The following is a 27,415-nucleotide window of genomic DNA, read 5'->3' as shown; positions in this document are numbered from 1 at the left end:
CATGTATTCCATGGATGCTTGGTCTCTCATTTTGGGCCTGAGCTGAGGCCAAGCAGTTGGTGGGGCTAAGTTTCTCACCTCATGGTATCTGGAAAGCAAAGGGGTTGGAGGGGCCTGGGCTGAGCTCTTCTCATCCACTGATGAGTCCAGTAATTCATGTGCTGTTCGAAGGTGGGCCCTGGTCAAAAGGTCTTTACTGAGGCTGTGTACAGGAACAGTGTATTTTGTCCTTGGCTCCTCCCTTGGCTCTCTTTTACTTGGCTGCTGTAGGTTGAACAGCTTTCTTCTAATCTGCCCTTTTGTCATGTTATTTCTATGAAACATAGACTGAAGCAGCTGAAAACCTCTCCTTCATGATTCAAGTGTGGGGAATTTTGTCCCAGTGACAGGAAAATGGCTGATACAGCAATATTACACATAAAATGAAGAATAAAAATCATACTGTCATCTAAATCTATGTTGTAGCAAAAGCACTTGAAACAAATCAACATTCTTTTATGATAAAAAGCTCCTATTCAATTAGATCTATAAGGAATGTACACCAAATTTAACTGTACCATGTAGATAAACCCACAGATAACATCATATTCTATAGTGGGAAAACTTAAAGCTTATCCTCTAAAATTAGATATGTCTAATTTTCTTTCTTTTGTTCATCAACATAGTATTAGAAATCCCATTCAGAAAAATTAGGGAAAACCATGTAATGAAAGGCATAAATATTAAACATGAAGTAGTAAAATTATCTTTTTATAGTATATGTTCTTATATGTGAAATTGCTAAGGCCTTCATGAATAGCAAAGCAGCTATTACAAATAATAAATTCTTAAAGTTATAGAGTACAAAATAAGTATGTAAAGATCAGTTTTGTTTCTATTCTACCAAGCTATCCAAAGGAATTTGAGTAAACAGCATAATTTACAATAACTTCAGAATGAAATGAAAATCATAGGAATAAATTTAATCAAGGAAATGAAAGACACCTAAAATTATATGATATTCAAGAAGGATATTACAAGAGGCACAACCAAGTACAAAGACATCTTGTATTCATGGATTGGAAGATTCATTACTGCAAAATGTCACAATATCCAACAGATTTAATCCTACAGATTTAAGGTCACCCTCCTTTCAAAATCCCAAAGCCATTTATTGCAAAAATTGAAATAAATGAAAAGAATTGTTAATGTCATTGAGAACCACAAAATATGCAGGTTAATCTCAGCAGTTTTGAAATATAAGGGACAACAAATTAGGGATACCATACTTCATGATTTCAAAATGTGTAACAAAGCTATAATATTTAAAGCAGCATGATTCTGGGATAAATATAAGCACAGTAATCAATGCAACTGAATAAATTGCCCAAAAGTTAACCATGTGTATAACAGTTATGTGATTCTCAACTTGATTGTCAATGATGCATAATAGGAAAAGGAAGTCTCTTCAACAAATAGTGCCTAGAAAAATGGATATGCACAGGCAATATAATGAAATTGAACCTTTACCTTATTCTACCTCCAAAAATAAAGTCAAGATGGAATAAAGACAAGCATAAAACCTAAAAATCTGAAATGTCTATAAAATCATAAAAAAGAAAATAATTTGGAATGCTGGTTTCAACATTGATTTCCTAAATATGACACCAAAAGCCCAGGCAGTAAAAGTAAGAATAAATCAGAATTATTACATAAAATTAAATAGTTTTTGCACAGCAAAGGAAACAATCAATAGAAAGGAAAAGAAAGCTACAATGAGGAAAAATATTGCAAACTACACATCTGAAGAGGCTAGTATCGAAATTATTCTGAACTCTAACAACCCAATAGATTTTTTTTAAATATGCCAATTAAAAAATATAAATAAATACTCGTGCAATGATGCACAAATGGCTCCCTGGATAGCAAAAGGTATGTGGTTTACTTAAATGCAAACCAAAGCCAATATGAGATACCACCCTACACATATAATAATGGGTAATATTTTTAAAAAGTAAGTGTTGGTGATGTCGGGGAGCAATTAGCGGCAGGATGTTATGCTAAGTCACACAAGCCCATCATCTCAGATCTGCTTGATTCCACTTGAATGAGTTATATAAAATGGTCAAATTTATAAAAACAGAATATTGTGATGGTTTCCAAAGACTAGGGTGAGGGTGTGGGGTGTTGTTTGTCAAAGGAGGTAGACGTGAATAGTTCTAAAGTAAACATACTATACTACCTATCATTAACAATGCTGTATTGTGCACTTAGAAGACTTGTCAAGAGGGTAGAACTCATGTTAAATGATTTACTTCAACAGTAAAACACAATAAAAACAAAAGAGAATGAGGAAATTACTGAAGTGATAGTATACTTAGTGCCTTGATTATAGTGATTATTTCATGTCCACATGACTGTCTAAAATCATAAAATTATAGACATTAAATATATTCAAGTTTTTTATGTTAATTTTACCCTGTGGAGCTATTTGGAAAAAAAAAGAGAGAGAGAAATAGAAAGGCATACTAGGGAAACAATTAACTAAGCATTGGTAGAAACATGCAAGTGGGTTTCATACATTTTAAACCCAATTACTTCAGCCACAGAGTAAATCTGTACATACCTGACACGTTTTCCCCATTGCCTTTCACCAAGCATATATTGACGCTTTTGAGCAGGGAAAGGGAGAAGAGAAAGAAATCGTCTAAGATCAATGGAGACTTGTTTAAGTGCATAGTAGTAGAACAAATATTGAGTGTTTTCAGCATATCTGTGTAGTGTCTGAAAATTCTCCCCCCTTCCTTACATTTTTGGTGCTATGAATTGAATTCAGTGACTTGCTGGGCAAGCGTTGCACTTCTAAGCTACAAGTGTCTGGACAACCTTATGAGGCAACTGTGGCTGTAAGCCATGAGCAAATTTTTATTGACAGAGATAAAATGACAAGGACCTAGGGGAACTTTCTCGAAGAAGATCAGGAACGAGATTAGATAGCAAGTGAAACTCTGTGATCCGTAAAAGTGCCAAATCTATTAAAACGCAGGTACAGGGGAGAGAGAAGTTGGGGAGAGAAAGGGAGGAGAAAGGCAGAGCAAGTAAGGTGGGAGAGAGCACGGGAGAATGAAAGGAAGAAAGGACAAGAGGTGGGAGCAGACAGAGACGGTAAAACAGAGAAAAGTGCTGTACACTCCGCTCACGTGAAGACCTATCAAAGCTGAATGAAGGCCTAACGAGGAAAAAACCGCACATCAGGTTGATTCTTCACCCAAAGCCACAAGCTTGAGAAGAAGGAACATGCCACTTTCTAAGGACAAATATTACTTCAATCTGTAGTATTACTTGGCACTTTATTCAACGTAAGTCTAAAAAACAGATATGAAAAAGTGAGAATATTTAGCACATGGCTAAAAGAGTAAACAAACAATAAGACCCATTAGAAATAATGCAGATGTTGACAATAGCACTTGGAACATCCAAATAATTATTGCAAGTACCAGTAGGTATAAGAATTAAATAAAAAAAGGAACATCTTACATGGGCATATAGGGAAAAAACTGGCATTGGGTTACAGGAATGGAAGAGGATAGGCCGGGACATTAAAAAAATGATAACAAAATTAATTTTTAACTTAATAAGATTAAGACCAAACTTCATGCCAAATACTTCATTGGGAAAATAATAACTTTTCAGCAAAAAAAGTTTGGAAAAATTGACTATCCATATATAAAAGAATTTTTAAAATTAGACCTTATTCAAAAATCACCTCAATGATAGATTGAAGACCTAAATGTGAATGCTAGAGCTATAAAATTCTTAGGAAGAAATGTAAAACTAATCATTTATGATTTTGGGTTACATAAAGACTTTTCAGATGCATACTACAGAGGTAGAACAAAAATGTATAAATTGAACTTCATCAAAATTAAAAACTCCCGTTCTGTCAATGATATCATTAAGAAAATGAAAAGGCCACTCTCCAAACAGTATAAAATGTTTGCAAACATTACATAATAATTTTTCCTTGTATGCAATAACACTTTCCATGTTTGCAGTCATTTGCAGTAAACTATAGTCTGAAAATACTAGCTGGAAAATTCTATAAATAAACAGCTCTTAATGTTAAAACTGTACACCGTCCTGAGCAGCAGAATGCAATCTCGTACAGGCTCGTCTCTCTCCGCTCGAGACTTAAATCACCCCGTTGTGGCAGTGTCCAAGCTGTCTGCACTGCTGTCTTCTTCCACTGAATCTTTCCTGAATAGGCATTGATAAAAGTGCTTTACGTACGCTACGGCACAGTAACTTTCATAAATCACGAATGTAAGTAGTCAAATGCAATAAAAATCTAGAACTTTGTGTCTTTTAAACTGATAAAACAATCTCTTTATCAATCTGATTTCTTTTTAATATGTAATTTATTAACATGATAAAACATTCAGTGATGATTCCAGTGTTTTGTGAATTTGTCAAATTCTATGTAAATTTTTGGCTAAGGTGATGAAAATATTATATTATAGGTGTCGAAAACTAGAAAGCATTTTGTTTGTTTCATTTGCGTATTTCATATTTCTTTGTGCACTCTAGGTTGCGATCATTTTCTGATACTCATACTGCTGCTACCACACCTAAAACCACATTCAGTGAGGCAATATAAAAATCACTACCTAAAATGTACTGATAGACTTAATAAAAAAAGAAATATGAGCAGAAGGAATGAACAGGACACTTAATCTTAAAAAGAAGCACAAATGGTCAAACTCATAGGGGGGAGTTTAAATAATAGTTGAATAAAAAAAATCTCTTCAACAATCTTCTCACTTAAAACTTCTTATTTGTCTCAAATCATTGAAAATGTCCAATCCTGGAAATCCTTTGAAAAGCTGAGTTCTCACTTCTCATGATAGAAAGATAGAATCATGTAAGCATATTTCGTTTTTTCCACTTGCCTTTGCATAATATTCCCCCAATTACAAGCATTAGAGGCCTCATTTTGTTTTCTGAAAGTGAGAGCATAGCCAGTTACAAAAACAAATCAATGACCATGTGTATGAATACATTCTTTAGATGGATCTGACTTTCAATCTATTCTGTATTATACCCATTGGTTTAAATTATACAACTTTCTTCTCAGTTAAATTGATATTATTAAAAAAGGCAGCTTCAGAACTGCAAGTTTAGATTGTTACATTCCCTTAGAGCTCAAGGGAGATTATTACTATAAAGAGGACTTTCAGATATACTCCCATCCATCACAGCGTATTTCTGCAACAAGACAATCAATATCAATACTCTGAGATATTTGAAAGTGTACGTATACAGGTCAAAAGTTATCAAGATGAGTAACAGTGTAAGAGGAGCAGAGCTATAGAAAGTTAGGATGACAGAGAAACTGAGACTTGAACTCTTCTGTATTTGAAGAACTTCTAATCTATGTGTGGAAACCCTTTTCCGGAATATGTTCATAACCTGTGGTACATTTACCAAAATGCTTCTTATGGAATTAATTTTTTCAAGTCGTTAAAAACAATACATTTCCCTGGTGAATAAATGAAAATAGACAACCATAAAACAATGGAATTACAAAGAATCTTATAAATAAGCTTAGTTGCCAACGTTCAGAGATTTGAAAACAAAATAATAAAACATAGATTTTAAATTTAAAGTTTATACGTATCCATACACATACACACAGCAGGTGTATTTCTAAAACTGCTTTCACGAACTTACTTTTTTAGCCAAACTCATATTTAGCTACTGAGATTTGAATTTTAAAAAACAAGTCTTATTTTTAGTAATAGAGGAAAAAAATTACAGAGAGAAAATTCTCTACAATTCTTTTAAAATTCATAAAATGATCTATTTACATGTGTGTGTGGACAGTATCAGTGCACAATTCCATATGGTTTATAATTCTTTACCATGATGTGTAAACCTATGGAAATTCATTTCAGAAGAAAAATATGACTTTTACTTTAATGTGAAACAGTGTTTACACTTTTATAGATGTTATCTTACTGTAGTTCTTAATATACAATTGGTAGTGTAATTTTCAGTTTACTTGGCCACATCAACTAAGAATTCTATTTTATTTCTAGTTTTGATCAGATTATAGACTTACCAAATTTTTTTCTTTTTATTGAGTTTATTGGTAATTTAAGTATAGAGTACAGTTACATTCATTACTGGGATCTTGTACCTTTACATGCCAGGTCTTGGTTCTCATTTTTTCCCCCTTGTCCCTGCTCTCCCTTCACCCCCTCCTCCACTCCCCATTCACAAATACTTTATTTCCATTTTTTTCATTTTCTCCTATTTTTTTCTTTTCCCTTATTCCCTTTCCCCTACCCTTCCCACTTTCCCTACACCTTTAGACCTTTTCTTCCTATTTCACATTGTGAATTATCTCATTAGGATTTTGTGTACTATTAGTTTTTCACACCAGAGAAACTATTCGGTATTTATACATGTGTGACTTATTTATTTCACTTAGGAGCACCAGATTTTAATCAAATGGCAACCTCTATAACTATGGAATGTTCATTAATTTCACATAAACATAAAAATGGTTCACAGTTTTAAGGCTGTTTTGGTCTAAGCAATTTTTAAATGTTCTCATTGAAACCCATAAAAAAGAATGAGCTTGGAAATTGCACTAAATGGAATATATATTTATTAAATGTATAAAATATATTACTTTATATGAAAGTGGTATATATTTACAATATAGTATGTAAAGCAAAATAAGCAAAACTGTAATTATGTAGAAGCTTTTTAGACAAGTTAATATGCACATATTTTAGATTACAGAAAAAAGTTATGAAGAAAATGAACTGTATTTTAGAGAACATTTGTTTGACTCAATATGATTATATTAATTGTAATATAAATCTGGTGTTAAAATATCTTTAAATTAACAGTGATTAAATTGTCATTTAACTAGATTTTTTAAAAATTTACTACTGCTAATATTAAAAGCCCCTTTAAGCTACAATTTACTCGGAGATTCAATAAAGCACTTTACATCAGATATTAATTGGTAAGAATTGTGTACTTTATGTGCCAGAAAACTATCAAATTAGCAGAAGCAAAATAGGCCTATCATTTTCAATTTTTTTCACATGTAAGTAATGTGATGTGAGTTGGCTTCACAATTTAAAGAGTAGATTAAATCTGGATATCTAATCTATGTGCTACAAGGTAAAATAAAAAGTATTTAGTGTGTGAAATCTGAATTTGTGTGCAATGGATTCTGTCACAGACAGAGAGATAGTATAAAGAGTTTTAATAGAAGTACCAAACTTTCAACATGAGATAGTAAATTGAATTAGTACCAAATCTTTGTGATTTTGTTTTATGTTTTATTAGCTTGAAAAACAGAATGAGGAACATGATATTTGAAGCTAAAACATATGAATTCAAGCTTCATATCAACCACTAACTACAGTGTATAAGACATAAAAAACAATCATGAGCATGTTTGTCGGGACTGACTTGAGACCAAAAAAGTATAATGGAGAAGAAAAGACATTTAAGGTGGTGCTGACAGGAGCAGGAAAGCAGACAATTGAGGAAGGAGTTTTGTGTGATGAAGATCAGGCCAAGGAAGGTGAGAGCACTTTAATTTTCTGCTTGTACATTTGTTTTATGGTGTATAAGAAGAAAGAATTCAGAAAGAATAATCACAGTTTGTCTTTTTGCAATCTTATATCACTGAATAAGTATTTTGCCCTATACATTTATGGGCAATTAACAGTTAAGTTGTAAGCTACAAATTGTGATGTATTTAGAGTCAATCTTATGTATTTGAAATTTTTGATACATGAATTTATAGATATGTTACTTAATTACTAAGTACTTGATGAGTTTCCTGTTGTCTCTCTGATTTCAGTGTAGTTTCAAAACATACTTTACATGATTTCAATCTTTAAAAGTTAAGCAAAGTTTACTGTATGTATCAGAGCAGTCTATTATGGTACTTATCACATGGGTGCTTAAGTAGGAAGTATATTTTGCAATTGTTACCCAGACTAGCCTATAGATTTTTGTTGAATGGTAATATAGTTCAGTTCTTTTAATGTTTGTCTTAGTAATTTATCAATTGTTATGAGTAGAGAGTTGAGGTCACGGGATATTGTGGCCTTCTTCTTTGAACTTTTGTTTTATACATTTTAAAATGGATTATTAGGTGAATGTATTGTTAGGATTTACTATATCTGTTAGTTGGAATGATCCTTTGGTAATGAAGTAATGACACATTAATTACCCTACTAATTTAATTTGCAGAGAAATCCATTGTATGTGACATTAACATGATCACCTGTGCTTTTATGCATTAAGAGAATATATTTTTCCTTATCCTGTTACTTCTAAACTATGTATGCCATTCTATGTGAAGTCAGTTTCTATGGAAAGCAGATAATGGGATCACTTTTTGAAGATGCAGTCTTTCACTCTTTTAATTGATGTGTTTGACCATTTATAAAGTAATTATTAATGTGTTAGGTGTAAAGTCAACATTTTATCATTCGTTGCTTTCTTTTCTCATTCCCCTACTTTTTTCCTTTCCTGTGGGATAATTGAATATTTTACAGTTTTCTATTTTAAATATTTATGGCATTTTTGTATTTGTCAGTTTTACAATATCCATTAGATTCTTTTTTATAGCTTCTACTTATTTGTTGAAAGTATTTATTTTTAATTTGTTTCAGGAGAGGGTGTAATTGTTTGCTGAAGTATTTATTCAATCTTTAGAGACAGATAATTCCAATATCTAGTTCAGCTCAGTTTTAATTCTTTTGACTGTCCATGTTCTGATTTTCCTAGACCTTGATATGCTGAGTTACTTTTCAGTACCTTGTATCTTTGGAACTAATTATCTACCGATGCTTCTGTTTGGGGGACATTTTGGGGGATAGCTTGGCATTCTGAGAGACTCTTGTTTGTATTTAAATCTAACAGTAGGAAATTTCCCCGTTTATGTTCACCTCGTAGGTCCTGGCGATCTCATTTGTGAGATGCAATTTCATACAGTGTGGATAATTCATCCCTTGCAATGGCATTTTCATCTTGTTTCATTTCTACTCAGATAGATCCTATATACAGAGTAGAGAACACTTCTGTAGTCCCCAAAGTATGCTTGGAGGGAAGTGATGAATGCCAGAGATGCACAGTCATTTCTCCTGACCTTTGTTCCAGCCATTAAGCATCAATAATCTTTTAATATAATTTTTTCAGCAGTACTAGAAGGGAAAGCACCCATCTGGACAATCTTCTGTCCAGGATAGAGGACCAGGAGATTTGAAGTCCAAGTACTTCTCTATTACTGGCTGAAGATTCGGCAAAGGTTATAAAAACTTTTTTTCTGCCACTGAGCGCATGATTGGCACTGTCTGGCCTGAGCTTTCTGTGATGGTTAAAAGACAAGAATGGCTGGGCAAGATGTTCTTTGCTCTTCTATGAAGGATTAGAAGACAGTTGGTCTGAGGTTAGCATCTGCTACTAGGTAGAAATCCAGCACTGTAGTCATTCCACTGCTAGAAAAGAAGTTTCCTGCCTGTGGATGTGAATCATAGGCTAAGTTGTCTTGATCAATTCCACTGTTGGTCCTGTTGTGTTATATTTGGGAGTTAGATTAGCACCTCATCCTTCAGGCAGGTCATTCATCTGCTAACAGCAAGTATCGGTCTTCCCACTAGGTACAATTCCAATTCCTCTTTCCTGTTATTTTGGCCACAGAAAATAGACCTTTCTTCCATTTACCTTTCTTCTCTCATTTCCTCACTTTCTTTTTCCATTTTGTTTAGCGTATGCTTACTGGCTATGAAGGGTTGCAGATCTCTGTGGTATTCAGTTTGTAGTACATGTGAGATGGAGGAAACCACACTACCATTTTTCAAAACCAAACATTCTGAATCGGTCCACCATATTTTTTCCAGTTTTCAGAGTATTTCCACCTTTTCACTTCTGATTGCTGAATTATTTCCAGCATATTTAGTTGAATTTAGAGAGGAGGAACCGGGATGAATGTGTCTCTACCATGTTGTGAACTGAAAGTATAACTTATTTTTTATGTTTAAAATGTAATTGGGTACCAAGATTGAAGGGGCAAATATTCATTTTTCAATCATATTGATAAAAGGGCTGAGGATTTAGCTCAGTGGCACCACACCTGCCTCATAAGCCCAAGGTCCTAAGTTTGATCCCTGATACCATGAATAAATAAATGAAATTTTAAAATCATGTTGGTAAAAATAAAGGCTAACATTTTATTACAAGTGATCCAATACTGTTCTAAAAATATAAGAAAAAAAAGAACTTTAGCTGGTCTCAGTGGCACACATTACTCTTGTAATCTAGCTATTCAAAAGGCTGGGACAAGATCACAAGTTCAAATTCAGACTCTGAGAAAAGTATGTAGACCCTGTAACAGATCAAAACCAAAACCAAAATCAGACCAAAAGCCCAAAACTTTTGGAGATAAATTTTAAGCCTCTTATGCTGCATTGCTCAGTTTTCTTTTTTTCTACCAGAATCAACTACTATGGTAAATTGTATATTAAAATGCTACTTCTATTACAAAAATACATATTCATATACAGTGTCACCATTTGAAGTAAAAAGATATATTGATTGAATCTTACTATGCATGGTGATTAACAATCCACTTATCAATTCCATATTTGCTCCCCCCATTGTAACATTTCAGGTACTACACACAGAAACACACACACACAAAAGAGTGAAGTAATCTAGTTCTCAGCCAAAAAGCCTAGGAGGTATTCCCATACTGATTTCCACAGTAGTTGCACCAGTCTACACTCTCACAATGGTGGAGAATGGTTGCTTTTTTCCCACAACCCCACCAGAATTTGTTATTGGTTGATTTGTTGATAGCAGCCATTCTTTCTAGAGTGAGATGGAATCTCAGTATTATTTTCATTTGCATTTCTTGAATGGCCAGTGGTGTTGAACATTTTTTCATGTTTATTTGCAGTTTCTACTCTCCTTTGTCTGAGAAATGTCTGCTCATTGCAGATGCTCATTTTTGGATTGGGCTTTAAATTTGGGAGGTCTGATTTTTATAAGTTCTTTATTCTACATTGATTTAGCCAAAAGACCGAGAAACAGTATTTATGTATTCTACATAGTAGACCTTTGTCTGAAGAACAGCTGGTAAAATTTTTTCCCACATTGTGGGTTTCCTCTTCACTCTGTTGGTGGTTTTTCTTGCTGTGCAGAAGCTTTGATAAGATGAGATTTCAGTTATTGATTCTTTGTTCTAATTCATGTGTGACCAGGGTTTTATTCATGAAGTCTTTCAAGAGCCAATGTCTTCAAGAGTTCTACCTAACCTCTCTTCCAGACAGTTTAGTGTTTCTGATTTAATATTTAGATCTTTGATCCATTTCAATTTTAGTTTAGTGCATGATGAGAGAATTAAGTCTATATTTAGAGATCCTATTTGACCCAACTATTCCCCTGCTAGCTATCTTCCCAAAAGAATTAAAAGAATCATACCACAGTGATAAATGCATGTTTATAGCTAAAATTGGAAACAGTCCAATTGCCTTCAACTGGAGAATAGATAAAGAAGATGTGGGTTTTTAAAATATAAATGGAGTACTATTCAGCCATAAAAAATGAGAAACTATAGACATTTATAGCTAAATGGATACACAATGATACGATGAAATAAATAGGACACACATGTGTAAATACTGAAGTGTTTCTCTGGTGTGAGAAACTGAAATTGTAAGTGAGGATCAAAATGTATAATAAATAATGTGAAATAGAAAGAAAAGTTCCAAATGGGAAGGGGAAGTGGGAAGGATGGAGGAAAGGAAGGAAAAAATGAATAAATATTAGAAAAGGAAAAAACTAGAAACAAAGTCTTTGTAAATAGGGAGGAGTGGAGGAGTTGAAGGGAGGGCAGGGGAATGGGGAAAAATACCAAGATATACTATGAAAAGGTACAAATTCCCAATGATGAATGTCATCATATTGTATACCTAAAATGTACAAAAAAACTTAATAAATTTGGAAAAAGGAAAACCACAGAATGGACTAAATTTGCATTTAGGATGTCTGTGGTGGCCTTATTTTTCATCCATCTTTCATATAAAACAAGTGTCAGTCTCCCAGTTCATATATTTCTTTAGATTCCATAAGATACATATCATTCATGCAGAAGTATTTCATCCTACTGTGCTTTTTTTCTCTTAATACAAAATTTTATGCCTAGAAAGTGCATTAAAATATGATTCACTTTTAATTCTCTTACCATTTCAGGCTTGTTTTTGTAGACTGTATCGCTATTGTGATGAAATTGTTCTTAGTAAGAAAATGTAACTCTTTTATTTCCATCCCATAAGTTACACCTTGACCTAAGGTTTGTGTGTAAGCACTTGTGCTTACTTTTATACCTTGTTAGGGTTTGCTGAAGATGGAGGTATGTAGACTAAATCAGCAAGGTAAGGGTTATTAGGGATTATCAGTTGTAGAATGAGTTTGTTTGGTGGATATAAATAAAATTGGTTTTAATGCCATGAAAAACAGACCAAGATCATGCCATAGTATTTGGAGTCTGTCTATAGAAATAAAGTTGCACATATTTGGGAATAAATTTGTCATATCCAGATTTAAGGATCTAAATCAAATAATCTGACTTCAGGTACTTTTCTGGTGAATAGAGTATCAGAGACATAATGTTGAAACTTTGAAATTCAGAGAGTCTAATGAAGACTTCAACCTTAAACTGACTTGCTTTAAAATTAGAGGTATCAAATTCTAGAATTCCACTGGGAGACCTTGTCTTATGTTGAATGTGACAATGACTAAATGTGCTCACTCACCTCACCATCCCCATCCTCCACAAGACTTTGAAATGAAATTTCCTGCAAGATCTTCAGCTATTCTGTCTTATAACCAGGGCGATATATTTAGTCACCACCTTACACTGAGAGTGAAATAGCAAATTCACTCCAACCCAAGAATACATCTTTTGTTCTTTCAGCAAAATGCCCCACAGCAGCTCTCTATTGGCCCTAAATGCCACCATGCCTAGAACCATGACTACCAGAAAAAGTTTCCAGGCAAACTAGTCTTTGTCTTTCTACAGAATTCAGTGTACTTTTTTTCCCTAGAGATATTCCTTTCATGGAATTCTGCTTCTTAAAAAGTTAAAAAAAAAAATTTAGCTACAGCTCTCAGATTTAACTTTGTGCAGTATAAATTCTAAGGAGGTGTTCACTGGAAGTACAAATGTTTTCAAATGTGTTGGTTTGGTTTGCTTTTGGTAGACATTTTGTGTGTGTGTGTGTGTGTGTGTGTGTGTGTGTGTGTGTGCCAGGGATCAAACTCAGAACCTTGTGCAAGGCAGGCACACTGCTACTGAGCTAAATCCCTGGCCCCTGGCACTGTTTTATATATTGAAGATTTGTAGAAATATTTGTATTAGTTCTTACCAGTGTGTCAGAAAATAGTTTTGTGCCCCTGGAAAGGTATGTGTATGTAGCATATTTGTGTCAAGTATAGCAGTGTGCATTTCTAAGCCTGGCAAGCATATCAGAGAGCTACAAGTGTTAGTGTGACATCTTGACTTTGCAGGCTAGAAGTTTGCTTTGATAATTAGTTCTAGATAAACCCAGAGGACATGCTGTGATAGTGTGATCATTCCAGCAATCCCCACTGTGACTAACAAGCACAAAAGGGAAGGAAATGATTTATGAATTATGAAAACATTCTTAGCTCTTTTTCAGATACCATGGGTATCCTCAAACCTCAATATTCTTTGAGAGAGGAGATTTTTGCCTAACAGAAGAAATTATAAGAGGATTATGTACATCAATATCTAATTTAAAGAATCAATGAATATTATTAATATGTTTTATAATGATGCCTTCTAGAATAAAAAATTTAATAATGATGTTTAATTTGAAGCATTTTTCTTAGAAATTGTGACTTTTTAAAAATTCTTTTGATATCACTGAGACTTTGAGTAGAATTGAGAGCCTACATGACTGAATGCCATCAGAAAATATTTCCTAATCTTTTGAACTAATTGTGCTAAATTGCACATCTTATTGCTTTTGGTATTAATTTATGACCTCATTCTGTCTATAGGGAAATATATAAATGCTCTCTGTAGAGAATATAAACAGTGATAGAAAATAACTTAAAATAGGAACCAAATATAGTGAAAAGAGCATATAAGTGACAATTTATGATGCTTTAGGTATAGTTCACTCAGATTTCTTAAATCAAAGAAATGCATAAATATATTCAACAATATAATTGCCAAAGCCATATATAATGTGTATATGTGTATACAGACAACAGATTACAAAATTTTGTAGCCTTGCTAGATAAAAGGAAACCTACAAAAACTAAAACAATTCAGTACTGGACTGGGGATTAGCTCAGTGGCACCGAGCCTGCTTTGCAAGTGTGAGGTCCTGAGTTTGATCCCTGGTACAGGAAAAAAAAAATGCAGTACTGGTAGAAAGACATCAGACCAATGAAATACGACTGACAGATCAGAAACCCATACATCTATGCTCAATTGCTACACATATTTATAGCATGTGTGTTTGTGTATTTGGATGCTTATATACATGTGTATCACAAACAAATAAAAAATCCTCTGTCACCATGTCTTTTCCATGGCATAGAAAACATGTTTTTAAATGAAATTAATAAAATAAGAATTGTGATGCTGACCAATATAAATACATCTAGAATAAAGAATATATACTCAAATTATAATAGACATCACATTTCTGTTTGAAAAGTTGCATTGAAAGATGAAGGCATTTGTTTCCAGGTGCTATAGTAAGAGTTTGTTTCTGTTAACAATAAATCAATAATTTCCTTAGGAAGAAAATGGACAAAGGCCAAGGAGAAATTGGAGGGATGGGGGAAGGAAAGAATGGAATTAATATGAAAGAATGAAAAATACTGGAAACAGAGTCTCCATAGATAGGGAGAAAGGGAGGGGTTGAAGAGAGGACAGGGAATGGGGAAAAATAAGAACCAAGGTTGATTATGTAAAGGTACAAGTTTCTAATGATGAATGTCATTATACTGTATACACTAAATGTACCAATAAAACTAACTTAAAATAATTTCTTCTTATGTGACACATGTTATCAAGAATACTTGCAATAATCTATTTTCTCACCTGTAGATAAATATATTCTATAGGCTTTAAAATTATCGCTCAGACAAAATATTATTTTAGTAGTAATTATTTCATTTCCCAAGAGTAATGGGCCACTTAGGTTAAAAGGAAAAGTAGCTGTTATTTTAGAAAGCATTAAAGAAAGGAGTGAGGACATTAGATGCTCCAACCATGGTGGACCAGGAGGAGAAAAATGGTTTCAACTTTAGTGAAGTAAGAATACTGAGATGGCAGCTCAGATTAGAAATAATTTAGTCAGCAGATAATAAATAGCAACTGAGTGCTCGTTTCAGCAGCACATATACTGAAAAAAAGAAAAGAAGAAGAAATAGCAACTGTGAAAAGACGTTGCATATATGTTCTACTTGGATATCTTACCCTTTTGGAATGATTTTATGTTTTAGATGCCTACTCCACAAAGAAGAGGGAACTACTTGTGCATATTTGGGAAACTGAGATAATTTAAATAAGACCTCACAACCTGAAAATGACAGAATTATAAATTCTATTTCATTTCTCTTTAACAACAAAATCCTTCGTTTTCTAAAAGATTGACAATTTCCTAATTTGAGATAAATTACTAACATCGTTTCAGTAAGATAACAATTTATTCCTCCCAATTATGTGTTAATACACATGAAAACAATGGTAAACTCTGACACACGCTAAGCAAATAATTTTTAAATGTTTAAATGTTAATTTATTACTTCTGTGTCATGGAGAATTGGGCATTGATTTCCAGTTGGCCAGTGATGCTTTATGTAACTCTTTTTGATCATCCAATTTCACATATAGAGGTGGATACCTCTTAACTCCATTTCTTGTCAGAGTTCATTCTGCAGTGTGACTATTCTCTGTCTCTCTTACAAACGCTGTTTCTATTGCCATATTCCATCCCTTTCTTCTCTTATTTTCAGACTTTTCAAATATGATATATCTACCATATTAATTGGAACTTCTATATAACTAAGAAATAGAGAGTTTCATTGTTGTCTGTTTGGTGCTGGGAAGCAAACCCAGGAGCATTGTACCATTGGGCTCCTGAACTACATACCTAGGCCTATTTATGTATTCATTATTAAGAGGTTCTCAGTAGGGTTACCAGGCTGCCCTCAAACGTGTGATTCTCCTGTGTCAGGCTCCTGAGTAGCTGGAATTACAGTTGTACTGTATCGTGCCTAAATTTGAATAATGATTGTTATGGAAATGCATGAGAAGTAGAGGTAGCTCATATAAGGACTGTGTCACAGCAGTAGCTTTTATTTGTTTCTCTGGAGTTCAGTTTTCCAACTAAATACCCTTTATAAGTTCAATTGTTGCATATCTTTAAAGTATTGTCTTAGTTTATGGATTGTAGAAGAATTCAGTTGTGTTGGATGCCAGATGGAATTTGTAATGTGTCTGTTTACTACGAGTCAATTTGAGGATAGCTCATAATATCAGTAATAAAATGTGGTACAGGATAAGTACGGTCAATGTGAAAACTTTCTCCATCTTCATACCTGTCATCACATAGTAACCTACATTCTGTGATTGCTTCTCATAATTATAGGTGGCCCCTTGCATGATGTCATATTTGCTCAATCATCCCAAATCATCTTGGAGTGAGGGATAGAGACTCTGACGTGCTGCAGTGTGCATTCCACATTAATTTTATATTCATCACCAACATGCTGACCTGCTGTGTTATCTTTCAAAGCCATTTTTTTTTTTTTTTTTTTTTTGGTACCGGGGATTGAACTCGGGTCCTTTTGCTGGCAAGGCAGGCCACTGAACCGCTGAGCAAACTCCCCAGCCCTCAAAGCCATTTTAAGGGATGGAGAATTTCTGCTTCTTTGTGATTCTGATCAATCCAAATGGCTTTTTTACTTAGAAGATTAACTTTTCTCCCACATAACTGTTTTGTTCTTGTGCATCTTGCCTGATAGAAAACTGACATCTGAAGCCAATTATAAGTACCCTAGGTTCTCATTAAAAACTATCTCAGATCTAGTATTTTACAAAATTGCAATATCACCAATTTCCTGGTTTCAAGTAGGAGTGATAAACTCCATTCATTGCAGATCCCCAGCAGGTCATTTTTGACAGGAATAAATGTACAATAGAGTTCTAATAAGCAATACATTGTGAGTGGGACTGATTGGAGAAATCGACATTGAGGTTACATGTTTCTATGACATTATGTCTCATACTTTAATGTACAATGTACCCTGGACTCTTGTTAAAATGAAAGTTCTAACTTAAATAGATCTTGGTTATGGGCCAAGATTTTGCATTTCTAACAAATATCTGGAGCATCTAATGCTGCTGTTTTGAGCACCACGATGAGTGGAAACTCCTTATATGAGAGCTAAGAAATTACACTAGAAGCAAATAAGCACTGAAATGTGTTTATCACATGATGGGTCCCTTAGCTCTGAATATTTTATTTTGTCTCCTTATTTACCAGTCCTCTTCAACATTTTTAAAGTATGCAAAGTTTTACACATTTTGGTAGGCTTCACATGTAACTTCAAAATACTTGAGAACAGTCATTTTATATTTAATCTCAACAGTCTCATATCATGAAGTCTGAATGTGGCTCAATATGAAGTAATTTAGGGAAACTAAAAGGTTAATCATAAATGAAAACATATTAACTTTATTGTAATTTCATTGGTAATTATAACTTAATATACTATTTTTAATTTATTTGTGAAAATAATAGTATGATATTGATAAACATTGCATAGAATATTGATAAGATAATGGGCTATAGCAGGAAGACAGGAAAGTGTGTGAATAAGAGCACCGATTCTTTTTTTTTCTTTCTTTTATTGAGTTTATTGGTGCATTTTAGGCATGCAGTACAATTACATTCATTACTGGGATCTTGTACCTTTACATGACAGGTCTTGGTTCTCATTTTCTCCCCTTGTCCCTGCTCTGCCTTCACCTCCTCCTCTCCCCATTTACAAATATTTTATTTCCATTTTTTCATTTTCTCTTATTTTTTTTCTTTTCCCTTATTGCATTTCCCCTACCCTTCCAATTTTCCCTACACCTTTAGCCCTTTTCTTCCTATTTCACATGGTCAATTATCTTATTAGGATCGTATGTACTATTATAGCTTTTCACACCACAGAAACTATTTGGTATTTACACATGTGTGACTTCTTTATTTCACTTAGGAGTATAACCTCACTATGTATCCATTTTCCTATGAATGACTCTAATTTCTCATTCTTTATGGCTGAATAGTATTCCATTTTATAGAAAAACCACATTTTCTTTATCCAGTATCCAACTGATGGGCAAATGGGCTGTTTCCAATTCTTGAAGCAAGTTATCTTCATCTCACTCCTGGGTCCAGTGGTTTTGACAGTGTGACTTAATAAAAAGAAGCACACACTATTGATAGTCAAGCTTTCAAAATTTTCTAAACTCATGATAAATTACTCCACTCATAGATTCCATTTTAGGTAAATAATTCATGTAAAATTCATAAAGGAATGTGTGGTAAACTGCAAGTAACATACAGTATGTAATTTAAAACAGAAATCTTAATACTCTTTTTAAGTTTTAATTCTCTTCAAAGTCAGAAACCTGAAATGTAAATAAATTAAGGGTCTAAAAAAAGATAGACATTAGCAAATAGGGAGGTAGAACCAAAAGAAGATGACCAAGAGATGGAGGAGGGAGGAAGGAGAGGGAAAGGGGATGAAAAAGAGTTAAAATGTGTTATCCACATGCACCAAGTCTTCACAGTGAATGAATCTTTATATCTGCAAACATATACTAATAAAATATAAATAAAATTAAATTTAAAAAATATTATAGTCATAAAACTATACGAACTTAAATTGTATACAAGTCCATCTTTTTTTCTGAATCCTATAGAATCACTATTTCTTTTTCTAAAATGCAACTATTTTTAGAATATTTTGTATTTGTAAAGTTATGCTTATAACTTATTTATTTATTTATTATTTTATTTTAATTTTGTGGTATGAGGGATTGAACTCAGGACCTTCTGCTTGCAAGGCAGGTGGTGGAACCACTGAGCTAAATCCCTGGCAGAGATTATTATTTAAAACAACATAATGAGGAGCCAAATCATAAAATGCAGTAAAGAATTAGAACAATTTAAGGAAACTTTTAAAATTGATTGCAATTGTATAACTTTAAATTTCATTTTTGTGTACAGTTTATTTTTTTCATTAGAATAGGTGCATTTGAATTTTTTATTGAGTTTATTGGTACATTTTAGGTATACTGTACAGTTTAATTTTTATTGTACTGTGAATGTGTTCTTTTATTTTTAAACTGACTAAATTCACTATGGTATGTTTTTAAAGAAAGTTACCTGTACTATGCTTTTATCTTTTCTATAAGCAATTATTACAATAACACATTAAATAGAATTATGTTGTTGAGCTTTTTTTCTTAATTTCAGCTCAAGTTTAGTAGAAACATTTTTAAATGCAAGCTATGAAAGGATTATCTACCATTGTCAGATTTTAAATAAGCTAGACCCTTGCATTTATTCTTAAAAGGTGAAGGGGGAAACGAGATCATATATGACTTTAGTTAAAGTAGAATTATATTATTTTTATATACAAAAACACTCAGAAATGAGTGACACGGATTGTTATGATAACTGGAGAGCTGAATAACTAAAGGAAGATCACTTGATTTTTTAGCATATCCACCACTATCATCTCACACTAACTGTCACAGAAAGACTTCTCACAAGTCAACAGGAAAAGAAAAAGCTAAGCTTATAAAATACACCCAAATCCTCCTGGTCTTACCTAAATCCCTCTGTCTCTATTACAAAGGCCAGTTCCTAAGAGGAGATGTCTACCAGAAACTTGTATCAAAGTGGTGTGGAGAGAACATGGTAGATATTAGGAAAACGAAACTTAAGTATCTATAATTTTCAGTCAATTCCATCTTCATGGTAAGGAAAGGCATCAGGAATATAAAGGAGAGATAGCTAGTGATGGAGTCAGTTTTATACAAAGGTATCAGAATCTAAAGTGAGCAGGCCTTTAACAACAGAACATCACAATATGTAAGGAAAAAAGCTGATACAAGGAGAAACATATAATAATAATTGGATACCCAAACCCACTAACATCAAATACTGCTAGATGAAGCACACAAAAAAATCAATAAATGTATATTTGACCTGAACATCAATATCAATCTATGTGATATAATTGACATGCATAAAATGCTTTTGCACTCAACGATAACAGAATACACATTTTTCTCAGGATCTCATGGAACATTCATCATGATAGAACTCATTCTAGGCCATTAAATACATCTTTTAAATATTAAAAGAATATTTTTTCTTTTCCCTTATTTCCTTTCCCCTAAAATGAAAAAAAAATGGAAATAAAGTATTTGTAAATAGGGAAGAGAGGAGCGGTTGAAGGAAGGGCAGGGGAAAGGAGAAAAAATGAGAATCAAGACCTGTCATGTAAAGGTACAAGTTCCCAATGATGAATACAACTGTACTGTATACCCTAAAACATACAAATAAACTCAATGAGAAAAAAAATTAAAAGAATAAAAATCAAACAATATTTATGCTCAGACCACAGTGGAATTAAGCTAGATGTCAACAACTAAAAATAGCTGAAAATCTAAAAATATTGAATTGTACCAAGCACATATACATAACACATGGATTAAAGAAGTTTCCGGTGAAATTTAAATATTTCAAACTAATTTGAAATACTTGAAATATAGGGTACGCGAGAATTTAGAACAACAGTTCTTTTCTGATGTCATCATAGTGGCAGGAAGATACAGTACTGATTTAATTACATACGAAAATCTTAACACATACATTAAATTTTAAGAAAAATATATTTTTTGAGAAATGCTCTTTGTTGACCCCTAAATTTACATGTATTTCAATACATTTATGAAAAATCTAGGTGAAAAGCTATCCTTAAAGATAACTCACAGGACTGAGGATTTAGCTCAATGGCAAGTTCAAGGCCCTGAGTTCAATTCCTGGTACCTGAAAAAATAAATAAATAAGTAAGATAGCTCACTTTTCAGTGCTTCAAGGAAATTGATTCTAGTTAAGTGAAACAAAGGAGAGATGGGTGTATGTTTTCAGTCAGCTTTCCCATTGCTAGCACCACATACCTCACACCACTCATTAAAGGAGAAATTAATTTTGTTTCACAGTTTCAGATGATTTAGTCCATGATAATCTAATTCTAAGGTAGAAAAATTATGGTAGAGGACAGCTGTTTATTTCCAGCCAGGAATCAGAGCAAAGTAAAAGCATTAGTGAATAAGAGATCAGTGATTATATATGGTACCCAAGATCATGCCTTCCTGACCCACAAAATACTTCAAAATGTATCTTTACTAATCTGCTAAGTGACTCTCAAACCATGAAGTTTACAATCCAACTTAACACACAGTGTGTCTTGAGGAGATCTGATCTTATGTTGTAAAACAACTACAATAGACACTTAAGTTATGACTAATCTGACATACGAACAACTGGAGTTTTGATGTGAGGTTTAGTTTTAATTTATGACCAAAATCCTGATTCATGACCAGAATGCTGGCTGCTTGTGCTTCCAGATGGTCTCAGATACAAATTAAACCCTTAAAGAGTTCTGGAATGAACACTGTAACATCCTTTTCTGTGTGAGCTGAATTGAGAATCCTGGGCTAATGTCTCTCTAAGGACACTGAGATCTGCCTGTATACAGGGGAGAGACTTTGACGGCTGTGTAGAGCAGCAGCCTGAGCCTTCAAATGGCCAATTTGAATAACAACCCACCTTCAGGAAATGCACTGAGTTTGTATGTTAAGGGTCCACTGTACCACATAGGACACCACTATAAATTCCTCCAGCAATGCAGGATTATTGCCTTTAGGGCTGTTGAAGATATTTCTTTCACTTTGTGTAAAGAAACCTCTTCACTAAGAGGGACTTTTTATACTGGCAAAGAAGATTAATCAGAATCTAGAATCTTGGAATTCCCCGCTTCATCCAAGCCTTCTCACACATCCTCATTCTAACTTTCAGTATTTCATTTCTTTCCTACCAATGCCTTCACTGTAGCAGTGGGTATCTTAAAAGGCAGAGGTTCAACTTGCAGCAGGATGAAATTTGGGGTTTGTTCTTCAGCAAGCTCCACTGTGCAGCTATGGAAGATAAAATTCTTATTCGGAGCACACCAGATGATTTCAGGTAGTTTATGTGAGACTATAAATCCTTGAGCTCCTCTCTACTTCTTTACCCATTTTGTCCAGTGACTTTAGAACCAATAAGACAAGTTCTTTATATTTGTCAGTTTGGCCAAAATGTTTGAACGTATCAAATATGTTACCCAAATACATGCATCTTATTATTTGTTAGGAGTAGGTGACATTTTGTGTATTTCTATTTCCTGACTGTGCCACAGACTAGGGATTTTTTAAAAAATATTAGAAATAGTAATTAGCTGCACTTTAGTACTATAAATAGTAATCGACATTTTAAAATATCTGACTAGAAAGTCAATTCAAAAAACCCCAGAATCAATTCAGAAAACTAGTTGTCTTTTAAAGCTTGCTTTTCTGGAACTAATTCTTGCACCCATATCTATAGTCAGCATTCTGCAGAGAAACTGGAGAGAGAGAGGGAGAGAGAGAGAGAGAGAGAGAGAGAGAGAGAGTTCTAGCTAGCTATTTTTCTACCTAAAGAAAAAAATCATTTAGTGTTATGAATTAGCTCACATAATATGGAATCTAATAACTCTTAAAATCTGCAGGCTGCAAGTCAGAGAGACCCAGGAAACCTGATGGTGTAGGGATCCTCTAAATGTTGGCATGCTCATGATCTAGGAAGTCCTAATGTTTCAATTTGAGACTAAATGTAGGAAAAGTGAAGTCTCACCACAAAAGCACTTAACAAAGGAGTGCAGGCTTATTCATGGGAACCAGTCCTTTTGTTGTATTCAATCTTATAAGTGAATATGTAAAGTTACCTACCATCTTAGGGAGGACAAATCTGCTTAACTCATCTACCAGTACAAACTTTTATTCATCAGTTTATTGATATGTTTTAGGTATACAATATAATGACATTCATTGTTGGGAATTTGTGCCTTTACGTGATGTATCTTGGTCCTTACGCTGTTCCTTATTTCTCTGCCCTCCCTTCAACCCCACTACTCTTTCCTATTTATAAAAACTTTATTTTCATCATTTCCTTCTCATATTTATTACTTTCCCTTAACCCTCCTATATCAGTACAAATATTAATCACATCCACAACACCCTCACAAACACACCTAGGTAAGTGTTTGACCAAATATTTGGCACCTATGACTTACTCAAGCTGACATGTAAAATTAACCATCACATATAGTGTCTCTTTCCACCCCTCCAACGTTTACTGTGCAGGTCTTCACAGTTAAAAACTGGTTTCTTAGATACAGTATAGAATTGAGTCTTATTTTTATGCAGTCTAAGTAACTTAAATGTGTATCTTTATTATACAATAACATTTATCATCAAACAGTGTTATACATTTCATATATATATATATATATATATATTCATTATATATACATCATTCAGATGTTGAAAACATATAAGTACTTCTGATTTCTTCCTTAGTTTTGTATTTATTCATTTGCTGCCTTTTAACAAAAACCTGTTTTGTAACTGCTTTATAAGCAACCTTTACTTTTATCAATGCTATAAACCCCGCAAATATTGTTCACATGTAAGCCTTAGAAACTAGTTTTCTTTTTTAAAAATCTTATTAATATTTATATTTACCATAGCTGGTCTATTGTACTGCCTTGCATAAATCAAATTTTGCATCAAATAATAGTCTCCTTTCATAAAGCTCATGCTTTGACACTTTTTGCGGTATTTACATCCTGATATTTTCTTTCAGTTTTTTAGACATTTCAGTTCCTTGTCTCCTATATTTCATATTTCCAAACAAGTTGGTGTTAATTCTTGTGCTTGTTACTCCACATATATATATTTCTATTCTTTTTTAAAAGTTTTAATATGATTTGAGATTTTCTCTCATTTTCTCTGCTTTTTTGTGACAGGATCTCACTATGTACTTCAGGCTGCTCTTCACTTGAATTTACAATGTAGCCCAAGCTGGCCTGGATCCTCGATCCTCCTGCCTCAGCCTCACACATACTGGGATCAGAGGAATGTACCACTATGCCCAGCTAGATTTTCTCTCTGTGCTTAATATTTAAATACTTTAGTATAATTGGTCTATATTTTGTAAATTCTTTTAGTCTTTTTTAGTACATTTAATATTTTCTAATTTCCTTAAATTTGTGATTTTTATGTTTTATTATTTTAATTAAATGTTGGGTTTTATTTTTTCAATATTTCTATTCCCTGCCTCTGCCTCATCCTTTTCTTGATGTATTATTGCATAACATACACGTATTATTATACATGTATACACACATCTATAAATCAGTTTCTATAGACTCAGTCTTTGGATGATCATTTCTTTTGTTTTCATATGTTCTCTTTTGTTCTTGTAGATTGGGGAATTTCTATTAATTTAACTTCAAGTTCAATGATTCATTTTTTTCTTGTAGCATTTCTTCTTAATTCCTTTCTTGCATTTTTATTCTTCTTAAATTTTATGTTCATAAATATTATTCACCATCTAAACTAAAAATATACCATTTAATACAATGATATTATATCTTTTTACCTTTCCTGTACCCCTCCCATTTGCTCATATCCTTTAGACCTTTTCTTCTTGTTACAAAATTTCAATTATACATTTTGAATCTGATTCTTTTTAAACAATAGCTTTCTTTCTTGCTTTTTTTGTGTGAATTCCTGGAAATAGGCATTTGGTGTTTGTTCATATGTTTGTTTTCTTGAGAGGTTAAGGGTAATCTAGTAATCAGAACTTTACTTTTTTATTTGTATAGTTACATTCAACACAACAAAAACTTAACACCCTTAGAGAGGTACATTGCCATTTCCTTGTACTGTAATCAGAGTAGAGGTGGTTTGGGAAGTGTTTCACTCAGAATTAATGCTTTACCTTCAGTTTCACCTGCCTTTCTCATTCCTGTACCCTAACTATGCAACTCTCTCTCTCTCCCTGTCCCATGGAAGTGTCTCACTGTTTCTTATTAATTGATCCTAGGTTCAACATGAAGCAGTAGAAGTAATCCCTTTCTTTACTTCATACGGCTGCAGTCACAAGCAAGTTGTTCATGCTTAGGCTGCAATTCAGAGTGGGAGATAATCAAGGTTCCTGCCTTGCTCAGTGGCAGCCATATTGATTCTTATATCATTGATGTTCTTACTAGGAGATTTTTCAGTCCTCTTCCAATTTTTTATACCTGAAACTGGCCCAGAATACTTTCCTTTCTCCCAGGATTGAAGTGTAATTGTTGTTTTTGTGTTGTAATTGTTTTTATTTCTTCTCTGGGCCATAATGATTATTCTGATGCTTTAGAAGTTGTATAGTTTCCTTCCACTTAGTACCTTACAATTTTTGCTTCACATAAGAGAAGAGTTTTGGTTGCGGAGCTTTCTAAAAGGAGGAGTCGTGTGCCTTCATACTTGCATCATAGGTATTCTGTAGTTCTTTCTCCTTGGGTTCTGTCATCCACCTCAGCACACAATGGCATCTTATGGAATGGACACTCTAAATTAATACAAAATAATACTGTATTTAAGAACCTAAATCCTCTGGTTCACCAAAATTCATATCAACCTTTATTCAACCTTCAAAAATTCATTACTGACCTGGCGACGGGTGCGCGACCTCCCGGCCTGCGCCACAACAGACCCAGAAAGGAAGGTAGTTGCGCGGGTGCCCTTGAAACACCCCCAAGATCCCACCCCCCCAATCTAAAAGCTCCTGATTGGGCCAGTCCTTAGACCAACTATTCAGAGGCATAGGTTCCCATGAAGGGTAGTTTTCTGAGCTCCCAACTTTGCACATCTTTAAAGAAAGGGCATGGGAAACCTGTAATAGAACTGAGTGGAGTTCAACCCGGAGGGTAAGGAAACTAAAGTTAGGCCTTGTAGAGTGTGTTCAGTCTCAGCCTTGGGAAACAGCCACTGGCTAGCTGAGACCAGGGGATTTGGTTCCGCATATGGCTGTGCATGTGGTATAAGATGAGATCAGAGATAGCCTGAAAGAGGACCTTCAAATTCGTTTTCTTTCTGTCTCTTTTTTCTCTTTTTTCCTCATTCCACCCTAAAATTTCTTTGTTTTTTCTGTCCTCTCTCTCCAACTCAGTCTCTTGCTCCACCATATTGTCCCTCATCTCCCTTTTTATTCCAGCTCCTGAATAACTCAGACTTCTTCTTTTATTATTTTTTGTTTTTAGGAGGGGTTTCTCTTTATGTTCTTTTCTCCAGTCATTTTACCTCACTCATGGCTCTGTACCTTCAAGGGAAGGCAAGCTCCTGTTATAGTTAAGGGGATATGTTCCTGTCCTTATTCCTGAACTCTCTCTATCCCCCCTGAAGTTAACAGCTTTGTAAAGACAGTAAGGTAATTCTACAACCTCTGGATTCATTTCAAACCTGCTCTAATTCTTTCACTTATCTAATCCTCTCGTTCTAAGTCGAACCCCCCCATCCTAAATGGTAAAGATGCTATATTGAAAAGCATATTCACTGCAAACATACTGTGGGCTGCTTCTTGAAATTAATTTAATTCACATGAGTTAAAGGTGATACATTAATGACTACCACAAGTGGTCAGTTGGCAAGCTGTGCCTGATCCTATTGGGCTGCTGAATGTATCAATTGGGATAGAGTTGTGATTGATTTAAAGAGTTGTTTACTTTGATATTATGAAAATGAGGATGTCTATGAGTCAATAGAAACTCAAAAGCTAAAACGCAGCTATACTGGGAAGATTTAAGTAATACCAAGAAATTAAAGAAGGACAACCCAACAATAAAAATAAAAATGAGAAAACACTTAAGCAAGACACAAAAACAGATTTCCAGTTCACCAATAGCAAATAGTAGGACAAATGAGGATGAAAAGTCTGATAGTGAACCAACAGGACTCCCTGGACCCATAGCACAGGAGGTAACAAAACTGATCAATCAGGCTCTAGAAAAATTCAAATCAGAAATAATTTCCCAGCTAACCAGAGAGATGATGAGCAAAATGGAAGTCATGATTCCAGACTCTAGGGCTGAAACTGACAAAAAAATAGATGAGCTCAAGACTATAATAGAAGCCATGAAGACTCAGCATAAGAAAGACATG

This window comes from Fukomys damarensis, unplaced genomic scaffold, assembly GCF_012274545.1.
Source record: "Fukomys damarensis isolate Sample0158 unplaced genomic scaffold, DMR_v1.0_HiC HiC_scaffold_36, whole genome shotgun sequence".
Taxonomy (NCBI): domain Eukaryota; kingdom Metazoa; phylum Chordata; class Mammalia; order Rodentia; family Bathyergidae; genus Fukomys; species Fukomys damarensis.
The sequence above is the reverse complement of the archived record's forward strand: the minus strand, read 5'-3'. Positions refer to the sequence as shown.